This window comes from Arachis hypogaea, chromosome 16, assembly GCF_003086295.3.
Source record: "Arachis hypogaea cultivar Tifrunner chromosome 16, arahy.Tifrunner.gnm2.J5K5, whole genome shotgun sequence".
NCBI lineage: Eukaryota > Viridiplantae > Streptophyta > Magnoliopsida > Fabales > Fabaceae > Arachis > Arachis hypogaea.
In genome coordinates, this window is record NC_092051.1 from 57,299,667 (window position 1) to 57,307,300 (window position 7,634).

The following is a 7,634-nucleotide window of genomic DNA, read 5'->3' on the forward strand; positions in this document are numbered from 1 at the left end:
AGCTTGACACCTTTCAATTCTTTTTAAGAGGGCTGTAGGTGTTGAACCTCTTTTTCCTTAACCCATTGTCCTCCCAAGTACAGCTTTGCTCTGTGACCATTTACTGTGAATTGATTTTTCGTTGCCTCATCTAGCAGTTCAATATTCCCATAGGGAAAAATCTTTGTCACCAAGTATGGGCCAGTCCACTTAGACTTCAGTTTGCCAGGGAAGATTTTAAGCCTCGAATTATACAGGAGCACTTGCTGTCCTGGCTTAAATTCCTTCTTTGTGATCTTCTTGTCATGCCACTTCTTAGCTCTCTCCTTGTATATCTTCGCACTTTCATAAGCTTCTAGTCTAAATTCATCAAACTCATTTAGTTGTAACAACCTTTTTTCTCCTGCAGCTTGGGGATCAAGGTTGAGGAGTTTAGTGGCCCAGAAAGCTCTGTGCTCAAGCTCTACAAGGAGGTGGCAGGATTTGCCATACAATAGCTGAAAGGGTGACTTGCCAATAGGAGTTTTAAAAGCTGTCCTATACGCCCACAATGCATCCTCTAGCTTTCTAGCCCAATCTTTTCTTGTGATTCCCACTGTTTTCTCTAGGATCTTCTTTAATTCTCTATTTGCAAGTTTAGCTTGGCCGTTGGTCTGAGGATGGTAAGGTGTGGCTACTTTGTGAATTACTCCATACTTGTGGGGAGTTTCTCCATTTGTTTGTTGCAAAAGTGACTACCACCATCACTAATAAGACCCTTTGGCATTCCATACCTAGTGAAAATGTGTTTTTTTAGGAATTGGAGGACAATCTGTGCATCACAAGTGGTTGTGGCTATGGCTTCCACCCACTTTGAGACATACTCCACTGCTACCAAGATGTATCTAAAAGAATAAGAAGGAGGAAAAGGCCCCATGAAATCAATTCCCCATAGATCGAACAATTCTAATTCTAAGATAAAGTTTTGAGGCATCTCATTCCTTTTTGTTAATCCTCCTACTTTCTGGCATTCATTACATTGGTGTACATATTCTCTGGCATCCTTGAAGATAGTTGGCCAATAGAAGCCACTCTGCAGTATTTTTGCGGCTGTTTTTTCTGGGCCAAAGTGTCCACCATAAGCTGAACCATGACAATGCCACAAGATGTCCCTAATTTCACTTTCGGGAACACACCTTCTGATTACTCCGTCAGAGCATCTTTTGAACAAGAAGGGTTCATCCCATGAAAATTTCCTTGCTTCGTTGATCAACTTCTTCACTTGTTGCTTAGAGAAATCTTGTGGTATCTTCCTTCCCACTTTGTAATTTGCTATGTCAGCAAACCAAGGTGCTTGCTGGATTTGCAAAAGGTACTCATCTGGGAAGTTTTCATTTATAGGCTGGGATGCTTTTTGACTTGTTTCATGTGGTAACCTTGACAGATGATCAGCGACCTGATTTTCAGCGCCCTTCCTATCTCTTATCTCTATGTCAAATTCTTGTAGGAGCAGTATCCACCTGATGAGTCTTGGTTTAGCATCCTGCTTTGACATCAAATACTTAAGTGCAGCATGATCAGTGTAAACCACAACTTTGGATCCTACTAGATATGATCTAAACTTATCAAACGCGTAAACTACAGCTAGCAATTCTTTTTCTGTTGTGGTGTAATTTCTTTGGGCATCATTCAACACTTTACTTGCATAATATATGATATGATGCAAATTTCCCTTCTTTTGCCCAAGTACAGCACCAATTGCAAGGTCACTTGCATCATACAAGAGTTCAAAAGGTAATTCCCAATCTGGAGGTGTGATGATTGGTGCTGTTGTGAGTCTATTTTTTAAAGTTTCAAAGGCATGCTGGCAGTTTCCATCAAAAACAAAAGGGTTATCAAGCATTAACAAATTACTCAAAGGTTTGGCTATTTTTGAAAAGTCCTTGATAAACCTTCTGTAAAATCCGGCATGCCCCAAGAAACTTCTAACAGATTTCACATTAATTGGTGGAGGGAGTTTTTCTATGATCTCAACCTTTGCCTTATCAACCTCTATCCCTTTTTTTGAAACTTTATGGCCAAGAACAATCCCTTCGGGTACCATGAAATGGCATTTCTCCCAGTTTAAAACCAAATTAGTTTCTTGGCACCGTTTCAAGACAAGGGTTAAATGGTTTAGGCAAGCATTGAAATTATCACCAAAAACAGAGAAGTCATCCATGAAAACTTCTAAAAATTTTTCGACCATATCAGAGAAAATGGAGAGCATACACCTTTGAAATGTGGCAGGGGCGTTGCAGAGCCCAAAGGGCCTCCTCCGATATGCAAAAACTCCAAATGGACATGTAAAGGCAGTTTTCTCTTGGTCCTTGGGGTCCACCACGATTTGATTATACCCAGAATATCCGTCCAAAAAGCAGTAATAGGCATGGCCGGCTAACCTTTCCAGCATCTGATCAATGAATGGGAGAGGGAAATGATCCTTCCTGGTGGCATCATTCAATCTTCTATAGTCTATGCACATCCTCCACCCAGTCACTGTTCTGGTAGGGATCAACTCATTCTTCTCATTAGTGATGACCGTCATTCCTCCCTTCTTTGGTACAACTTGAACCGGGCTTACCCATGGGCTGTCAGATATTGGGAAGATTATCCCTGCATCCCACAACTTCATTACTTCCTTCTGGACAACTTCCTTCATTGTGGGATTTAGCCTTCTTTGCGGTTGAACAACTGGTTTGGAATTATCTTCCAAGAGGATCTTATGCATACATACTGCAGGACTGATTCCCTTCAGGTCATCAATGGTCCATCCTAAAGCATCTTTGTGAGCTTTGAGTACGTCAAGAAGTTCTCCTTCCTCCTTCTTTGTCAAGGATGAATTAATGATTACTGGGAAGCTCTCCGATGTGCCAAGGAATGCATATTTGAAATGGGTGGGTAAAGGTTTCAGTTCTTGTCTTCGTACATCTTCCTTCTTATCTTGCCTTTCATCTTGCTCAGTAGAGGTCTCAGCCACTTGTTCCTCTCTTGCCCCTTGATTTCCTTCTTGCTCTTGAAAACTTTCTTCTAATGTTTCTTCCACCAAACTGTCTATCATATCCACTCTTACGTAATCCTCTTGTTCAGGGGCGTTTTGCATTGATTTGAACACATTTATGACCATTTGTTCATTATGAACCCTGAAGGTCATTTCTCCTTTTTCTACATCAATGATGGCCCTTGCTGTGTGTAGAAATGGCCTTCCCAGAATGATTGAGTCGTTTCCTTCTTCTTCAGTGTCCAAAATTACAAAATCTGCTGGGAAAATAAACTCCCCAACCTTCACCAACAGATTCTCTACAATTCCATTGGGTGTCTTGATTGATCTGTCAGCCATGACTAGTGACATCCTGGTGGGTTTAAGCTCTTCTATGGCAAGTTGTCTCATCATTGAGAGAGGCATTAAATTGATGCTGGCACCCAGGTCACAGAGAGCCTTGTTGAGAAGTATCTTGCCAATAGTGCATGAGACTACAAAGCTTCCCGGATCCTTAAGTTTAGGTGGAATACCCCGTTGAATCACAGCACTGCATTCCTCGGTGAGTAATACGGTTTCCCTTTCAAGCCAACTTCTTTTCTTGTTGATAAGATCCTTCAGAAACTTGGAATATAGAGGCATTTGCTCAAGTGCTTCAGCCAATGGAATATTAATTTCCAGCTTCTTGAAGGTCTCAAGGAACTTGTGAAAGTGCTGGTCTTTAACCTCTTTGTTGAACCTCTGAGGATAAGGCAGCGGAGGTGTGATACTCTTTCCTATTTGCTGCTGTCCCTGAGCTACTTCCTTTGAGCTATGTGGCTGGTTGTCCCTCTCTTTAAGTTTCTCAGTGTCTTTGTTTGGCATCACAATTTGCTCCTTGGCCTCATCTGCCTTTGCTTGATTCTCATCTTCCGTCGGTTCTTTGATGTTCTCTGCTTGCTTCCTTGTAGTGTCGTTGTTGCTTATTAATGTTCTCCCACTCCTTAATTGTATTGTCTTGCATTCCTCCTTGGGATTTGGAATTGTGTCGCTGGGCAGTGAGTTTGAAGGTCTCTCAACAGATACTTGCTTGGAGAGTTGCCCCATCTGTCTCTCTAGGCTCTTTAGGGAGGCTTCCTGATTCTTGGTTACCATTTCCTGGTGTTTCAACATTTTGTCTATCATGGCCTCCAAGTGAGTGATTCTTTGGGCTTCAGGTGATACTTGAGGTGGGTTATGAGATGTGGGTGGTGGATGGTAGGCATTTTGGTTGGTGGGTTGGTTATTAGATTGGTATTGGTTGAGGTTGGGGTAGTTGTTTTGAGGTTTTCTGTAGGGGTTTTGGTTAGTTTGCTGCTGGTTGTGGTTTTGGTTGCTTCTTGGGTTGTGTTGGCTTGAGTTCCTGTGCCATGGTTGTTGGTTTTGGGTATGGTTTTCCCCCCATCTGAGGTTTGGGTGGTTCTTCCAGGATGGATTGTATGTGTCTCCATACACTTCATTCTGTCCAGAGTTTTGGTTGTGCATGTACTGGACTTGTTCTTGCTGCTGCTCTTCTTGAGTCTCTTCATTTTGCACCCATGTGGATGATGGTTGGCTTGTGTTGACTGCAGCAACTTGGAGGCTATCAATCCTCTTGGCCATTTGCTCAAATTGTTGTTGAATTTGCTGCTGCATCATCTTGTTTTGAGCCAAGATTGAGTCTACTCCTTCTAGCTCCATTACTCCTCTCCTTTGTGATGGTTGGCGGTTTCTTTGATGAGCAAAGAAATATTGATTGTTAGCCACCATGTCCACAAGATTCTGGGCTTCCTCAGCAGTTTTCATCAGTTGTAGTGAACCTCCAGCAGAATGATCTAATGCCTCCTGAGATTTCAATGTCAGGCCTTCAAAGAGATTTTGTAGCACGTCCCATTCATTGAACATCTCTGGGGGACACTTTCTGATTAAGGCTTTGTACCTCTCCCATGCTTCATACAAGGATTCGGCATCTAATTGTGTGAATGTCTGCACCTCGGTTTTCAGCCTGATGACTCTTTGGGGTGGATAGAATTTGGCTAAAAATTTAGTCACCAAATCATCCCAACTAGTGATACTTCCTTGGGGAAAAGTTTCAAGCCATTGTGCGGCCTTATCCCTTAATGAGAACGGGAACAGCAGAAGCTTGTAGGTTTCAGTATTCACGCCATTGGATTTGACAGTGTCACAGATCCTTAAGAAGGTAGATAGATGTTGATTTGGATCCTCCAATGGTCCTCCCCCAAATGAGCAGTTGTTCTGGACCAATGTGATGAGTTGTGGCTTCAGTTCAAAGTTATTTGCATTGACATTAGGGGTGAGAATGCTGCTTCCACAATGTCTAGCATTTGCAAAGGTGTAGGAAGCCAATACTCTCCTCTGTTGTGGTTGATTATTAACTCCTCCTCCTGGGTTAGATGTATCTCCTTCCATCTCGTGGTATTCTTCCTCAGATTCTTCTTCTCCAATAATATTTTTCCCTCTTTCGGCTCTTCTTATCCTTCTAAGAGTTCTCTGATCAGCTTCAGATAAAACAGGAATGGATCTCCCTGTACCTGACATACAAACAAAACAAAAGAAACACCAGTAAGATCACTTCAATCTATTGCTAGAATGAAGTTTAGTTTAAGCAAAAATTCAAACAGTTAGTGGGTGAGTCCAAGATTAAAGAAAAAGTGCTTGATCTAGATTACCACTCCACTTAATCATTGTCAATCTAATCAATCCCCGGCAACGGCGCCAAAGACTTGATGGGAAAATTTGTGGAAAACTGAATCTTCCAAAATACCCAAAACTAACCGGCAAGTGCACCGAGTCGCATCAAGTAATAAAAACTCACGGGAGTGAGGTCGATCCCACAGGGATTGAAGGATTGAACAATTTTAGTTTAGTGGTTGATTTAGTCAAGCGAATCAAGTTTTAGTTGGGTGATTTGTGATTTGCAGAAATTAAATTGCATGGGAGTAAAGAGAACAGGGAATTAAAGTGCTGAATCTTAAAGAAGAAGAAATTAAATAGCAGAAACTTAGAATGCAAGAAATGTAAATTGCGGAATCTTAAAGTGTAAGAAATGTAAACGGCTGGAATTATAAAGGGAATTGGGGAATGGATTTGCAGAATTTAAACAAAGAGAAGTTGAATTGCATTAAACAGAAGAGTAAAAGGGAATTGGGATTGAAGCGGATCTTGAAGCAGTAAAGTAAATGAACATTAAAAGCAAGAAACAAAATGTAAATTGGGAATTTAGATCTCAGGGCCCAGAGACTAGAAAACCAAGTCTAGATCTCAATGCCTTCCTAGATCCAACAAGAACAATTTCAAGGGAATTGTAAATTGCAAGGAAAGTAGATGAGAAGTAAGTAACGGAGACAGAAATTTAAATTCAATAAATAAGCAGAGAGATCCAAGGATGAGATTGAAACAGAATTTCTTCAAATCTCCAACCCAAGATCCAAGACAAGTGTAATTGAAATTGAAAGCAATAAAACTAAGAGGAAGAGGAATGAATTCTCCTTCCCCAAGACAGAAATTAAAGATCACTCCAAGTAGCTCAAAACCCAAAAGCTCTCTCCCAAAATCACTCAGTAAAAACTCAAAAGGAAAAAAGCCCTCTAAAAACTTCAAATCCTAAGCTATTTATACACTTTCTTCCAATGATCATTAAGCATTGAATTGGGCCTTTAGTCTTGATGGAATTGGGTTGATAGTAGCCTCCGTTGATTGCTCTTGGTGTTGGGAAGAAATCCATTAGTGAAACGGCCATGAGTCATTCACGTTTGAGCCAACGTTTGAGTCAAACGTTGACTCAAACGTTACTTGAGTGAAATTATGCAGCATAGGCCATTTGCTGTCATCCACGTTTGAGCTAACGTTTGAGGTCAAACGTGAGCTCAAACGTGGTTCTTCCCTCTTGCATGCTTCTTGGGGCTACTTTGTCCTCTTGTTGTGTTGCCAATTTTTGTGCCCAATAGAGACTATTATATATGGTTGGAAAGCTCTGAATGTCAGCTTTCTAACCCACTTGGAATCACCTCAATTGGACATCTACAACTCAAGTTATTCTTGTTTGAAGTGTGCCCCCTTCATGCTGTTTGGCGCCAACGTTTGACCTCACGTTTGAGTCAAACGTTGGCTCAAACGTTGCTGCCTCCAGGGATGCCATTTCTCTTCTCTTTGGCGCCAACGTTTGACCTCACGTTTGAGGCAAACGTTGGCGCAAACGTTGCCTTCCCAGGAGCTTCAATTCTCTTCTCTTTTGGAGCCAACGTTTGACCTCACGTTTGAGGCAAACGTTGGCTCAAACGTTGCCTTCCATGAGCTTCATTCTTCAGCCAACGTTTGACCTCAACGTTTGAGGCAAACGTTGGCGCAAACGTTGGCTTTCCCCAGGGTGTTCTTCAACTGCTACTCACGTTTGAGTTGACGTTTGACTCAAACGTTAGCTCAAACGTGAATTCCATTTTCTTAAACCCATTCTTGCAACCTTCTTCCATAATGTTGGCACATCTTTTGTTTCCTTTCTTCACCTACAAGTAATCAAAACAACCAATCAAAGTATCACAAAATTCACAAGGTTTATAAATCAATTAGTTATCAACTAAAGTTGGCTTGAATCTCATGATTTTGTATCAATTAAGAGGTGGTTGCTTGAATTAAGGAAACC